The sequence below is a fragment of the Dipodomys merriami genome, unplaced genomic scaffold, assembly GCF_024711535.1.
Source record: "Dipodomys merriami isolate MVZ:Mamm:240054 unplaced genomic scaffold, mDipMer1.0.p SCAF_530, whole genome shotgun sequence".
Classification (NCBI taxonomy): domain Eukaryota; kingdom Metazoa; phylum Chordata; class Mammalia; order Rodentia; family Heteromyidae; genus Dipodomys; species Dipodomys merriami.
The window spans coordinates 433,229-449,926 of NW_027206103.1; the positions used below are offsets into that span (position 1 = coordinate 433,229).

The 16,698-nt window shown below is 38.4% G+C and overlaps 1 protein-coding gene across 11 annotated transcripts in view; it reads left to right on the forward strand.

The window, feature by feature from the left end:
• Nucleotides 1-16,698, forward strand: part of LOC138811488 (ecto-NOX disulfide-thiol exchanger 1) — a 542,054-nt gene that overhangs the window by 314,746 nt on the left and 210,610 nt on the right. The window contains exon 1 of one of the 11 annotated variants that reach the window (XM_069999191.1): nt 5,053-5,100. The exons of the other annotated variants lie outside the window; for them this stretch is intronic. The gene's annotated coding sequence lies outside the window, so the exon portion shown is untranslated. Of the gene's footprint in view, nt 1-5,052; nt 5,101-16,698 lie in introns of those variants that run through there. 11 annotated transcript variants of the gene reach the window in all.

Here is a 16,698-nt window from a genome sequence, read left to right on the forward strand (position 1 = left end):
CAAAAGAAGCTGGAGGTGGATCTGTGGTTCAAGTGGTAGAGTGTTAGCCTTGAGCAAAAGAAGCTCAGAAACAGCACTCTGACCCTGAGTTCAAACTTTAGGATTGGCACAATAAAAGAAAAAGAAAAAAGAAAGAAGTCATGGTTCCATATGTGAGCACCTAATAAAGGAAGGCTGTTGGGGTATATGTTCTGGTCAGCTTGCGTTTAAAGCAAGAAGTTATTTACTGATTCTAGGAACTGAGTAGCCATAAGAGAACTAATCCCTCCACGATCTGCAAGGCTTCAGATGGCACAGCCTCAGAAAGACAAAATAAAAAGCTATGATAATTACAATGTGTATGTATACACAGATATATACACACATGCTTATGCATATACACACATTCATAATTATTATTTGAATGGGGAGGGAGTATTTATGTCTGAAGTATTAGGTATTGATTAGGCTGAGGTTAACTTAGCAGGAAGAACATTAGAAAATGTTTAAAAATAACCCTGCCCTCATGGAAGACTGACTTATCAAAGAAATCACCATATAATATATATATATATATATATATATATATATATATATATATATATAATCTCATGTGCTGAAAATTCTATAGAGAAAAGTGAGGCTTGTAGAAAGACAGGAAACTAAGCGTGCTGTTTTAGGTGGAGGTCATCAACGGTCCCTCTACAGGGTTGACACCAAGCAACAAGGTGAAGGATCAGGACAGGTGTGCTAGTATCTAAAGCAGCCAGGTTTGCAGTCACTGAATAAAGAGTAAGCTTAGCAGGCTCAGGGGAGGATAGAATATTCTACGATAAGAACTGAGGTTCAGAGGAACCAGCAGCCATAAGGCATTTGAAGGACCTTGGAGACCACCTAAAAGAAGCAAGAAGACAGCAAGAAGCTGTCTGTGGTGCTGGACACTGAGACCTTATAGATCAAGAGGTAAAAGCTTTAGCCTTGAAAGCAAATTAAGTAGCCATCACCCTATTCTATATTCTTGTGCTCTCCACTATTACATTTTTATAGTTTTTACATTTTGTAGTCATTTAAGATGAGCCTTGGTTTGCAAATGGGGATGCTTTAATATCTTTCTCCCCAAAGCTCTACACTTAGAAGTTATTTTTACAGTTTAAAACAAATCAAACAAATAAAAACTTCTCTTGTACAGTGAGAAAAGACAGCTTTAGGTCATGACAGAAAATGGCTTTCTGCACCATTGAAAAGCTCTGGTATGTATATGGCATTTAAATAAAATGCAATACGATTTTAAAAACTGCCACACTTCTGTAAATCTGTGGGAAGAGGAAAAAAACAACTATACACCATCAACCATTTGCTTTTATTTTCTATTAAGTACTAGTGATTTTTTGAGGGTTTTTTTGCTTTTGATATCGTTTGCTGAATATAAAGTAAAACCCACCCACACTCTACTTATTCTAAGAATGCCCACAACAGAAACTTCATTTCCAATCTAATTGTGGACATTGTTCCTTCATTAAAAATTCATAGGGTTTTGTGAATGTATCACATAAGTACCGGCATCTCCATTATTTCCCCAGCCTTTTTGCCCCCACTTCCAATTCTGATTAGAATTTTAAAACACTCATATCTAGGAAGGTATCCTCTGAAGAAGAACTACAAAAGAAAAACAAGGGAGAAATTACAAATGTAAATAGAAACCCTGAATGAGCAATGTGCTGCAGTTTTCCCAATTTTGTTTCAGTTTATGTAGGTAAATGGTCAGGAGCAAACAAGTTTCCATCAGCTTTCTATCTTATTATTACTGAACTCCCCCCTCCACACACATACAACTTTTGTGTTATTCACTAGCAGTGGGTCCGGTTATCCTTGGCTGATACTCAGAACAGATTCTTCTTCCCTTCACCCATTTTACCCAAACCAGACTCACAGGCCACTGTTACTGCTATGCACATGTCTGCTGCAGTGAACAAGATAAGCAACACTGTGCAGTTAGATTTTTTTTTTGAGTGACATGGGCTCTGCTGAAACCCACAAGATGAGCAATGATGTGTGGTTAGATTCTCTGGGTAGTTTGGGTTCTATGTTGAAACTCTCTTGTTTTTATGTATGGATTTGCAGCAAGAATATGCAAATATATGTTTTCTTTCATATGTAGACATTAGACCTATATTAATTTCTTAGAAAGGCTAATTTACAGTCCAACAACATGAATATCAGGAAATGATTACTCAAAGATAGGAGTTGGGGGTCAAGGGGAGAGGATAGTTAGACAAATGAAGAAAGGAAAGAGTGGGGGGGAGAATGCAGTCATAAAATTCAATTCATAGCCTGGAGTCAGTGGCTCACACCTATAATCCTAACTACTCAAGAGGCTGAGATCTAAGGATTGCAGTTCAAAGCTAGCCTAGGCAGGAAGGTCCGTGAAACTCTTATCTTAAATTAACTACCAGAAAACCAGAAGTGGCACTGTGGCTCAAGTGGTACAGCACTAGCGCTGAGCTAAAGAGCTGAGGTACAGTGCCCAGGTGCAGAGTTCAAGCCCCATGATTGACAAAAAAAATTCAATTCATACCCTACAAAGTTAAGAAAATTGAGGGAAGGGGTAGGGTTGAAGGGGATGAGAGAGAATAATGAAAGCAGTGACATTGTTGTACAGTGAGAAAACAGAGAAGCCACATTTTGATAGGTCAGATTGGGCATCTTTATTAAAAGGCCAGCAACCACATGGTGGATACCTGTCTCAAGGACCAGCAGTCCCACAAATACACTTAATACTTTCAGAAAACTGAGCCATGACTGCTGGAGAGGAAAGAAAAACCAGAAAAACAATACCAACAACCAGATCAGCTCAATGGAGAGCTAAAGTGGGATGCCAAGGGGACCAGAGAAGAGCCAGGAGCCCGGAGACAGGACATAAACATGGAGACACGTGGCATGGTGTAATGGCACCTGAGCTGGTCTGGGCCTAAACAGGGTCACGTCAGGGGGCAGGATCACAGTGAGCCTGAGAGTTCAAGACCCAAGACTGGCAGGTCTAGTAATGTATTGTTCAAGACCTGCCCCTGCCTCTAGGAATTCAGGCATGCCCATCACCTGAGCTGTAGGACTTCCCTGCCTCCACCCTGAAGACAAGCTAGCACCAGTTAATCCCAATACCCTATCTACCACATGGCCAAGATAGTGATGGGTTAGATTCAGCATACCTACTTCAACATGAATCAAGATGCATTGTCTTCATTGATTTATTGGAAGGTAATGTCTTTGTACGACTTAGAGATAACAAAAATATAATTAAGATAAACATACATGAAAACATATACAAGGGTTTATACACACACACACACACACACACAGAGCAAGCTTAAGAATGGCATATTTGGTAGAATTCCAATGGTATAACTTCTCTGAATAACCAACAATAGCCTAACAAACTGTATACTAGGAAAATGAAATGAGCTTTGTTTTGTGTGGGGGAGGGCAGATGAATGGAGACAAGAATGGTCATTCTTCACAATCAACCATGGACCCCATACATTAAAATGGTCCAATAAAAATATAACAAAGCCAGCAGGGTGCCAGTGGCTTACGCCTGTAATCCTAGCTAACTACTCAGGAGGCTGAGATCTGAACATCAGGGTTCAAAGCCAGCATGGGCGGGAACTTCTGTGTGACTCTTATCTCCAATTAACCACCAGAAAACGAGAAGTAGTGCTGTGGCCCAAGAGGCAGAGCACTAGACTTGTCAGAGACTGCACCCAGACCCAGAGTTCAGACCTCATGACGGACCAAAAAAAACCCCAAACACACACACACACACACACACACACACACACACACACACACACACACACACACATATGTATATATATATATATATATATATATATATATATATATATATATATAACACAAAACTGAAAAATTGTTTGCACCTAGAAATGTTGAAGCCATCCTAAAGTCATAAAGTCAGAGCACACTGCTCATGTTTGTAATTCTGGCAGAGGTGAAGTTGAGCTGCTTAGATGTATAAAAATAGAGCACCTGAAGTTATGAACACTACTTAATGTTGCACTTTTTAGAATTATCTTAGAGTGTACTACTTTTCTTTAAAGAAGTTATCTCACTTTATGCTTCCAGCTCTCATCTCATGAGTCATTAGCGGGGTAAAGTACAATTCCTTTGAGGGGAGCTGAAAGAAATGACATGCTTGGCACACTTGGATAGTGTAAAGCAGTATGCTAGGCACACCAGCAGCAGCCACCTGTATCTCATACATGCTGTGTCTCTCGATGGCTCCATAAGAGCCCAGAGGATGACTGATCTTTTCTATCTGGATTCATGAAGTCCATCTGTGGTGTTCATGCACCGATGGAATGATGGAATGGTGCATTTTCTCAGTAAAAGCTTTGTAGTTAAGTAACATGTAACTGTACTAGAAAACTAGTCCTGTGTGACAATGTCTAGAAAACCATGATCCCATGGCTTGGAGGAAATGCACTCTTCTGGACTTTTTATAGACACCCACAATGATTGTTCTATGATAAATATATTTTAGAAATTACCTTTTTCCTCATATAAATTTATTTTTTGTATTGCACTCAGCAAGAGAGATTACAGATTCAGAGACCCTTACAGCTCAATACAGCTCTGAGTGGAAAGATACAGCGATAGCATTCATCTTAATTTGCATCACAGTTTTGCTATCAACTTCCCATATTCTCTACTTTGCCGCCCTTCCTGAGGTGGCCTTTTATCATCTCATTTGGTTCCCAAATGTGTGATCTAATAGAAGAGGTCATATCCAAAAGGTCCCTTGCTTTTGGTTGGCCATTGCTCTGAATTCTGGGTACTAGAATAATACATTGAGATCACCCTAAAGTCTTTCCCCCAGTGTGACCTTCTGAGCCACATTAGTTTACAAACCAAAATGGCGATGTTACTGCCAAACCTCTGCCATACACCAGTTCCACCTGCCTCATTCATTCTTTTGCTGGCAGGTATACCAACAGTGAATTGAACCACAGTACCAACAGAAAAAAAGAAAAAAAGACTGGAGTACCTATTTTCCTTGGGAAGTACTTGCTGTGAAGGCGTGCTCAGAAAACTGCCCTTACTGAGGTATATGTTGCTGCTGTGGCTAGAGTATTCCCTTATGAGGACCATCCAAAAGAAATCTGGATTTTCAACTCCCCTGCTGTCTGACAGTTTTGCCAGTCATGTTTTATTTCATTCAGCTTCTCCAAAAGGCGTTTTTTGTTAGCCCCTCCAATGACTTGTGAGATGAGGATTGAAAGCATAAAGTACGAAAGCTCAGAAAACTGGCCCATAGGAAATCAGTGACAGGAGCCTTCCTCTGATATGCAGATTGTGCTACCAAACTCCCTCTCACACTTTACAGGAGAGGCCTGGAGAAAGCCATGTACCTGGATCTGTTCTCAGAGTCTGTGTTTGTCTTTACTGGGAATGAAAAAGCAGCTGGCAGTAACTCTAATAAGCATACAATGCAACTCTGATTCAGGCTTATCACATGATTAGGCAGACTCACATGCTTCTAGCACTTTTGAGGTGGTGGTGTTCTCTTAGTACAGGAGTTACAAGTCAGGTTTGATATTTTATTCAGCTTGTGGCTTCCTACTGCCTCTCTCTCCTTGTTTCTATAGTTGTTCACAGTGTATGAGGAAAAAACTGAATTAGAGGCCTTGCCTCCAAGGTAGTAGCTACTGATCTCTTGTATCAGAGATACTGCATTGGTTCAAAGAAAGAGGAGTGGATGGATAGGGCATCTAATGATATAAGGAATAGAAGAGGTATAACCCTTATTTTACTTCCTATCCCAAGGAGATCAGTCCTGAGCAGCCCTTGATAACAATGATGCTTATATCTTCTTTATACCAAACTTTCAGCTTAACACACAGATATACCTCAGTATAGGTAATAGTGAGACAGAGGGATTCACCTCTACTTGGGGTTCTGGAGTAGGAGTTTAGCATTGGTAGAATAGCACTAAATTAAATCAGTACTAATATTAATAATAAGTCTTGATTGTAAGCACTCCTTTAAATAGATGTTCTTGACCTTTACAAAAGCTAAGATATTAAGGGCTGGCATGATTTGAGTTTTAACTGACAAATGTTAGACCATTCCCTAGTGTCCTAGCTACCTTGGCCAAGTAATAGAAGCCAAGCAGCCTGTCTGGCTGCCATCATGTTCCCATGGCTGCTTTGAACACCCAATGGACACCATGTAGAAGCTACATGGCAACCACATCTGCTTGCTGTTAAAGCATACTGCTGACTCCAGAAGGCACTATTCTAGCCATGACCGCCTCAAAACAGCTTTACCTGGCTTTTTGCCATAATAAGTCTCACTGAACTCCAGATGGCCACATGCCCATTTTCATCCAGGCCAGAAGGTGAGAAATTCTCTTAGTGGCTCAGGAGAAGGCCTGTGATTGGTACAAACTCTGAAATATCCTAGCTTCCTGAGGCCGGTGGGACTTGAACCCACAATCAGCAAAAGTCACCAACACTCAATAGGGCTAGGAATCATTTAATAGCTATGGTGTCTGACCTCTACTATACCAAGACAGTGAAGACCAGCAGTGAAGTCTAACAGCTCAGGGTATTTAAAGGCAAGATCCATGGGGGGCGGGGGGGAGGTCCAGGGGGACACTCGCAGGTGGCCAGTGGTAGTTGTGTGATAGGCAAAGAAGCAAGTTACAGAAGCAGAGCTATCAGTTAGTGATTACAAAATAGTGATTATAATTCCAGTCATTCCAATAACCAAGGCCATAAGTCACAAGGCAAAGTTATAGCCAAAGCAATGTCACAAGGCAAACTCCTTATCCCAAATTTCTCCATCAAAGAAGCAAATTAGTGAAATAGCAATTCCAGTCTCTAGAAGTAAAGTAATAAGTCCTTGACGCAAAAATCACATTCCATAGTTCTTACTTCTCACACCCCAAAACCACTTTCTAGGTTTTCTGGCTCTGAGTTTCACTGTTATTTACTGAATTTCAGTAACCTGGTGTTTAACTCCCTAATTTACTTCAAACCTTTATTGTTGGAATTTTCCTTTTAATGATATCCTAGAGTTTTTCTCTACAGAGAGATCCTGCCTTTCAAGTTTGGCCCTATTCTTACTCACTTTGCAAATTTCAGTAAATGCCAGGCCTCAGTTTGCTCCATTACCAGGGTCTGTACCTATGTTTCTCAGGTTACCTGGGACTTGTTTGTCCCAGTTAAATTTCATTTTTCCTTGGTCTAATGAATACTCTATTTGTTTAATTTAACCTGATTCTAACAACACAGTTAAGGACTGCATGAGGGACTGTTCTGTGGTGGATACAATTCTCATCCTTCATAAAGGTAAATCTTGGCCGGTACAAGCCTAGTAGTATATTAGTAAATTTATCTAGAATGTTGTTTGTGGAATTTATTTTTGCACTAGGGAGGTTCCTAAAAGAATTGAGTTTATAACATTATTGTAAGCTGAAGTCTGAAAGTACTTTTTGACTTTTTTACTGCTCTTGTTATGTTACTGGAAACCTTCTCAAGTACAAGTTCTTCCTCATCATTATTCTCTTGGCATCAAGCATAGTCACCTATATATGACAAGTGTTAAATGAAGACCTACCTGTTGAATGAATGTTTGCCCAAGAAATGGGCTACTAACTTTTATCACAATAAAACTCACAGACCTTTCTAGCTTGGATCTTCATTGAAAAAAAACATCAATTTCCCAGACCTGTAACAACACTAGGATAAGATGAATCTAAGACTTTCATATTCTTCTGACCTTAATGAAATGATCCAAGTGTTAACCTTCTAAACCTTTTTTACTTTTTCTGCTTTTCTTTATTGCAATTGAAAATCACATTTCATAGGTGGCTCTGTCTGTTTCATTTTTTTTTCAATGAGATTCAAAGATGTGAGCTGCTTACTAAAATGTCATTGAGTAGTAAGATATTTCTCCAGTGAGTGCCTCTGGAGAGAGTGGTTACATGGTGAAAGGGAGAAAGGATTGACATTCCCTTTACTTTAAAGGCTTCAACTTTGTCTGAATTCATTGTATGTATTAGTTTAAAATTTTAAGTTTCCTCATAAAAATGTTCAACAGGGTACCAAAGGATCATATCTGTAATCCTAACTACTTAGGAGGCTGAGATCTGAGGATTATAGTTCAAAGCTAGCCCAGGGAGGAAAGTCCATGAGACTCTTATTTGCAATTAACCACCAGAAGTGAATTTGTAGCTCAAGTGGTAGAGAACCAGACTTGAGTGAAAAAGCTAAGCAACAGAACCCAGGCCCTGAGTTCAAGTCCCAATACCAGCACACACACACACACACACACACACACACACACACACACACACACACACACACACACAGAGTATTATTTCATTGATACTTGCTGAGAGAGTGAAGAAAACTGTATCATTACATTTCTGTGCAATTCTCACTGCCAGAGCAAAGGACCCTCAAATAGCTGCCAGTCAAGGAAGGCAACAAAGTTCTTCAAGTGCATTTGAATAAAAACTGTGACCCTTGTTGGAGTGGGGTTTGTTGTGGAGATTATACTGTGGGAAGTCTGGAAAATAATGGTTTGTTTTGTTTTATGTAAATTATGCATCTGTGGAGTTTATCCTATTTTTACCCACTAGTTAAACTCCTTGTATTGTTGAAGTTATGTGTTAAGTTGATATGTTGGATAAGTACATGAACACATCTACTTCATTGTACAAAGTAATAAAGTCATTATCTCAATTGTCATAATAGTCAAGGCCAGGTGTATATTAGGAGGAAACAACCACCAACATTCCCAAATGTCACCACTTCACACATTACATACTTAACCACAGTTGCTGGTTATTTCTTAAATCATTTGACAATAAATGTTATCTTGCAATAAACTGTAAATTTGGAATTGCTTCACAATAAAGATATCATAGAACTTGAAGAGCGGAAGATCTTTTTCATTAAGACTGGAAAGAAAAAAAATGATAATGCTACTGGGAATTCCTTTAAAATATTTGTTTAGGTTGGGTTTAAGCCATCTAGCTGTGAAAATAATAAACTATGGCAGCAATAGCAATATACTGTAATTCCCACAAAGCACATTCAGCATAATTTCTTTCTTTATACATAATAAAGCCCTAAATAAATACGATTACTCTAAGCTAACATGAAATTACATTCAATACAATGGGCTGGAGGTTTCCCTCTCATATCTGTGTTTTCTAAATTCAGTGTTTGCTAGCTCCTCTGTTGTCCTCACCCCACCTTCATCTTCCCCAGATATACTTAAGTCATCTGTGAGTAAATAACTTAGAATGGCATTTGACCTTGAGCTGAGCCTTGTGAATGGATAGAAGTAGGCAGTTCAGAGACAAAAGAGTACCTACAAACTTGTGTAGGCGGCGGCAGATTTGTTTGGAGGCCAAACTGCTGTGTCAAATATATGAAGTGCATTCACATCCAACAATCAGTATAATTCTGTCTATAGAAATTTTGAATACTATTTTTATAATTTTGTTTCTGAAATTATTTGCTTGCAACTTACTGCTTTTCATCTAAAACCATATCTGGTTTCTGCCTAATTGTACAGACTCAGAAATTTCTGCAAAGTGAAAAGTACCCCTCCAACAAATGATTTTTTACTTTAAACAACTCTCATTTGAATGACTTGGTAGTTATCGAAATAGAAAATTTATAGGTATTTAGTTACATCACTATTTGTTTTTATTTTTTATTTATTTTTTCTTTTTGGGGTCCGGTTGTGGGGCCTGAACTCTGGGCCTGGGCGCTGTCCCTCAGCTCTTCAGCTCAAGGCTAGCGCTCTACCACTTGAGTCACAGCTCCACTTCCGGCTTTTTTCATTTTGCTTATGTGGTGCTGAGGAATCGAACCCAGGGCCTCAGGCATGCAAGGCAAGCGCTCTACCACTGAGCTATCTTCCCAGCCCACTATTTGTTTTTAATAGTGCACTTTCCATCATATGTTGGCACAAGACATTTTCAGGTCTCTAACATTACTGCAGACTTCTCAAATGCCTGCTTGATAATGCAGTGGAGTTAGGATAACAGAAACCTTCCCAGAGGAGATGGACCCTTTGCTTTAGAAGACTAATAGGAAATGAGATACTTTTTGAGGAGCCTCCTTCTCCCCCTTCCCATGCAGAAAGATTTTTATGCAGCTCCTTAGGAAGCACATATCTCCTTCTGTTCACAAGAAGAATCACGAGTGAGCACTAATGGGGCAAGGTGGGCATGGTGGGTGTAGTATATTTATACCCTTATGAAAATCCAGGACCAAGATGGAGAGGGAATGGAAAAGCTGTTAATTAGACTTGAAATGAATGTTTGGCAGTAATCTTCAACCCTGCCTTTGATGCTGGTGCCTTCCTCTGAACATAAATCCCTTCAGGAACATCTATGTGAATCACTGATGTGCAGCCACCTTACTTCCAAAGGTCTCTGGCTATCCAAAACAGAAAATAAAGACATTCATTAAAAATGAACCAGAATAATATTATTATGTGTATTTCTGAAGGCTAGAACTGCTTTTCTGTGCCTCCCAGCCTGCATCTAGAGCAACTGTGGATCACACAGGCCTCTCTCCTCTCCAAGCCCATCCATTTGGCTTTTGTTGAACATAATCAATAGCACCAGAGGTTTGACCCATTTCCTCAGAATACCCCCTGCAAACTAGATTTCCAGCTGCAGTGCATTATCAGGCTTTTGTGTTCCTGTGGACTCACTTAGGAACCCACCAATCCAGCTGCATCACCCCCAACCCCCATTTTGGTGGGAGGAATAAGGGCCCCTGCCCTTTCCTCCCCTGGTGGCCAAGCAGAACCCAGCTGCAGTGAGAACAAAGTCTCTAGCCCTGGGAAACTCATTGGCAGGAGCGTATCAGGTGGAGTCTTCAAGTCCTGGGGCATCATGACTGCAAGGCTAATAATGTTTATTCATTGGGTTGCAATCACATCATTAAGAGCACATTAGCTTAAAGAGTAACTAACATGTTCTTTAACTACTAAAGCCAACAACATTAAGCAAGATGAGCCACTGGTTCAGGCTGGTCAGGGTCTGGTCTAATTTTATTGCAGGTAGGTTTCCATAGATTTAGGGCTGTAACCTGGGCCTTTTGGGAAATAGAGAACTCATTTACAAGAATTTGCAGCCATTTAAGGGTCAGTTATTTACTCACAATAATTAAAATACTTTACTTTGTAGCTTAATAATGCTTCCCATGGTCTGGTCAAGGTAGAAAATGAACAGATAATGAAAAAAAAAAGCCTGAGCACTAAACAGGTATTAAGGAATGATATGCCTATTTTCTTTAATGTTCTGTTAGTCCATCCTTTAGAATTTTCCAAATGTGAATATGAAGAGAACAGAAAGCATAAACCTAGTAGTGAAAACTACCTTGCTGAATTTCATAAATTAGCCTCTGATTTACCTAGATGGAGCTGAACCTCAGTAACTTTCTTCTGCAGATAGTAGTCATTTTGCCTAAGGCCATGTGTCCCTATAGGAGCAGCAGAATTTGGGTCAGAAATCAGATGTGGCTCTCTTCTCCAAATAAAGCGTCAGTGAGGGAACTTGTCCAGCTGAAACTGGACAGTTGCCTGTAAGAGACATTTCTGAAGATTTCTATAACTGAGAGATGCTGGGATTGGTGTGCTCTTGACTATCATTGGATTCTTTAAAGCTCTGTGCTTTATGAAGGTGGATATATTTGTTCTGAATCACAGGAAAGTGTGCCTCAAGTGTCTCTTGTTGTGTTGATGAGTCTAGCCTTAGGTTTACAGCTGATATTGCTTCCTTTAATAACTCACTCACATCTAGCAGAGCTGTGTAATGATAATTTTTGGATACAAGTACATTTTGGAAGTAGAAGAGAACAACAACAAAAAGGACAAAAGATTGTGAATGAGAACAATTGACACCCAAATTGAAGTGTGTTGAGTCATTACACAAGTCATGCATACTTTTCAGTATAATATTGCCCTTCCGAGAAGATTGTGAATGGCCTAAATGTGGAAAGCCCCGCAGTAAAAAATGTCTACACCAAGAATTGAAAATTATGTATTTTCACTATGACATCCAGGCCAATATTCTTTTGTAAGAGATGTAATTTTTCCTCAAGTTCTCAAAATTGCTCTCTGTCATTTGTTCAGTCTACAAATATAAAGTTTACCCTTTGTCAAAAGCAAAGTTTCCATGAGAAAAATAATTTTATCTTACATTTCATACATATACATACAAGCATACACATTTATGGAGTATTAATATTCTGTATCAGAAAAATAATTGTTTTTATTCTTCTACCCATGTTAGTTTACTTACCTGGGCAAAATTCTGGCAAATTTTGTCACTGGTTTTCATGATTGCAGAAAAATACTTTGTCTTTCACCCTCTGTGTGTCTGGATGTCTTGTCTTGTCTGTCTGTCTCCTTTGCTTTTTCATGGCAGACATGTCATAGGTAAAACATTATTTTCCCAGTAGCCATTCTCCCCCTAGAATAAAAAAAAATGATTTATAGTTTAGAATTGACTGCTTGACAAAATAGATTTTTGTGTTTGTATGTGGAGGATCATAGATCTGCAGTGAAAATTTGTGTTTAAGAATCAGCCCTCCCTAGAAAAAGAACCAGCCAAAAGCTTTTCATCTTCTGTGATACGTGTCAAATGGAAACTTTTTCTTTCTTCTAATTATTTCATTTCTTTATTCTACATACATGCCTTTGTTGCACTAATGTATTGCATAATGGGTGTAGAGATGCAACTATTAATAGATTTGGGCTCATTCAAAGAGCAGCTGTAAGAAGTCTCACAAAAGAGCATGCCTGTAACCTGATGATGACCTTGCACTGGCTGCTGGGAGGTGTGGGATCTTAAATCCAAACAGATGACTTGTTAAGTGCACCAAAGCTTATCTTATAATCTCTGACAGATTTTCCTAAAATTGTTTTTCTTTGACACTTCAAGTTCATCGGCATTCAAGTTTCTAAGAGACATTTTCTTTCTTAGCATACTCTAACTTTCAGACATCTAAGTTTTGGGATTGAATCCTGGAAGTGAACATTTTGGTTGATGCTATTCACTTATTTCTTCTTTTTTTCCCTCTACTTTTATTTCCTTTCTCCTTTTCACAAATTCATTTGTAAAAAATATAATTTTATGTATATATATATGGAATTTGAAATACTTTATAAATGTATTAATTACATGGAGAGAGAAAGAGAGAGAGAGCGCACTTGCCACATTCCATATGTTAGCTGTAAGGTCTACAAAAATAACTGATTTCCTTTATCATCTAAACTTAAGTTGTTTAGGGAGATGAACAGCAATTGAGAATATGGCCTGACCTCTTTGGGGACAGAGAACTATCTACAAGAGCACAAATGAAGGAAGGCAGAGCTCCTTTGTCTTCCTAGCTCCAAGGGAAACTGAAAAGCTGGTTAGAATAGGAATTCCACTTCTCCTCAAATGTGCCATGAGGTGATGAATGTCACATTGTGATGATTTTGAAAGGAATCAGTGATTTTTATAAATACATGAAGAAGGGTTTAGATATTAAAAATCTTTCTGACTTCATGAATTTGATGATACTGTGAAACACAGACTGATGCAGAGTTCACCCCTTCCTAAATACATTTTTTTCATATTTCAGACTTCTGCACATGCTATTTCCAAGAGGTGACTTTTCTTCCTTCATGAAGAGCTTATAAGCATTATTAGATAGAATATTCCTATTCTTATTCAGAAACCCCCACTTAATATGTCCTATCTTAATCTCTTCTTCCCTGTATATCTAACAGAATTGAAAAATCTTATGTTGTACCACATAGGATCTTAAATTCTCTCCATTATCAGCTATCCTCCTCTTCAATATTATCATTAAACTTTCTCATCCAGAGTCCCCAGCATTTAAGGCAAGACTTCGCTGGGCCCTTGTGGCTCATACCCATAATGCTATCTGTTGAAAAGGCTGAGATCTGAAGGACTGTGGATTGAAGTCAGCCTGGGTAGAAAGTCTGAGAGAATCCATCTCCAATTAACTAGCAAACATCTGAGCTAGAGATGTGACTCAAGAATTAGAGTACCAGGTGGTCACACACGCTGAGGCAAGTGTGAACCATGAGTTCAAACTCCAGTACTAGAAAAAAAAATACTCCTAAGAATTAAGGAGTAGTATAGTCTAACGTTGACTAACATTTCTACAGAAGAAATAGGAGGAACATTTAAATTGTGTATTTGGAGTAAGCCCACTGAACATGTACTTTAGTCACATATTTTCTCTATAATCCCCCATGATCATGCATGGCCACAGATCACATCTCTGTTCCCTCCAAGGCAGTCTGATTTTGTCTTTTATCACATTCTACAGAGAAATTCCACTCTGCCCTCAATCTTGTAAATTCCTCTCAACTCCCTGATCAGTAAAATGAAATACCCAGTAGTTAACACAACCTAGTCCCCTGAGAAGCCTATGTAGTAACTCTCTGCAGTAACTAGAGCAAATCCTTTGTGGAGAGGTAATAGTGAAAGTTTTACCAAGCAGATGAGAGACACTAAGCTTTCTAGTTGTTTTTCCAAGGAAAAATTTATCTGCACTTCCAATTGAAAAGAGAAATGCTTCCTTTACTATTTTCATTGACAGTTACCTAATATTAATACATAAGAGAGATTTTAGTAGTATTTTCTACTGTTTTAATCTGTTGAACATTTCTATAAGCTCCAATGAATATGCTACCAATTTCATGAAGACCAAAGTTAACATTTACTCAATGATAGCAGAGTGAACTTTGGATGGAAAACCATCTTCCTTTTTATTGTAAATACTAACCATGGAAATACTAATGAAGAATTCCTATTTAACAAGAAAGTTTCAGACATCACATAAAATAAGTTTCCTTTCCTATTGATTCTTTTTTGATATTCATAATTATGTTTTTCTCATTATAATTACTTTGTTACTAAACTAGGCATGAATCTAAGGAATTAGATCCAACAAAGTCATTTTTAATTACAAAATTCAGTGCCTATCAGTAGCTAGCTAACAGAATCTATGTTTTATGGACAGGAATAGGTAGGTTTTTATTATTCAAAATATGTGTCCCTGATACCTGTAAGTGATGAAGACTAGAAGGAGTCCTATTAGTAAAAGAGGGAGTAACCTGTGTCCTTTGTAGGGCAAGTAGTATTTTCATAGGGTTCTTGGTTAGTTTCAAAACGTATTGGCTCTGTTGTTACATCCCAAGGAAATACTGGGCATAAATACATCTTTGAATAGTTCTGAACATGCAATTGATTGTGGGCTTAATGTGTCTTAAATTTAAAAAGAACAGGTTAAGTCCGTGCTTGTCACTCATTCCTGTAATCCTAGCTATTCAGGAGGCTGAGATCTGAGGATCCTGATTCAAAGTCAGTCTGGGCTGAAAAGTTCCTGTGAGACTCCTAGCTCCAAAAACCAGAAGTAGAGCTGTGGCTCAAAGTGGAAAAGCTCTAGCCTTAAGTAAAAGAGGTCAGGGACAGTGCCTAGATCCTGGGTTCAAACCCCACAGCCAATGAAACAAAAAATAAACAAACCCAATGATGTTCACTAAACTCTGAACAGAGCTACTTTTATACTTGACATATCACATGACTGATTGTTTTGTGATAATCACATCTCAGTAAAACCTGTAATTACAAGCTTCCAATTTCATAATTGGTTGTTTTTGTTTTTGTTGATCCTGAGACTTGAACTCAGGGCCTGGGCACTATCCCTGAGCCTCTTTGTGCTCAAGGCAAATGCTCTACCACTTGAGCCACAGAGCCACTTCTGGCTTTTTCTGAGTAGTTTAGTGGAGATAAGAGTCTCACAGATTTTCCTGCCCAGGCTGGCTTTGAACCATGATCCTCAAATCTCAATTAGAAAGGTTTTTGTACTTGAATAGGAAGGAAAAAAATCTAGAGGGGAAAAAAAATCATGTATCTTTTAAGTGACATTATTTTTAAAGGAATTGTAAGGAAAAATATCCTGCTCCAATTTAGGTGTGGCTCAGAAAACTAGGGCAGCACTTCCTTTTAGAAATATCAAGTGTTATTCACTGTTTTATAATTAATTACATAATTATCCACTAGAACACAAAGATCCCAGGGTACCTTAATGGAAACACTACACTTGCAAATAAAATAATAATAATTATCGCCTACCAAATTCAAAGTGCTTTATTAGCCATAATTTTTAACTCCCCACATCTCTGTGTGTAAATAAACATCATTACGAAAATCTTTTCTATAGTTTAGATATAAGAAAACTAAGGCAGATAAATTGATTTGAATGATAAATTAGGCATTGTAGTCTTGAATCATTTCAAGAGGCAGATATTCAATAGGAACAATAGATGTTAGTTGAGTACAAAAATAGTTCTTGCAGCTATTCATAAATTACCTGGAAGTAATTCATTATAAATCTCAACTTTCTTCCAAGTCTTGTGATAAAATTAATTTGCATTTTGTAAACAATGTTGTGGCAGTCTTGAGACTATCAGAAATGCTTAGGATGTGACTGAGTTTATCTTAGAGACCCTATGCTAGGTACTTGCTGGCCATATGAAGTTGTATGTCATTAAAACCATTACTTTGGAGATTGGGAGGGATGTAATAAATTGCATGTCACAGAGTTCAATTAGGGGATAAATCAAGGTTTACAAACCACATTT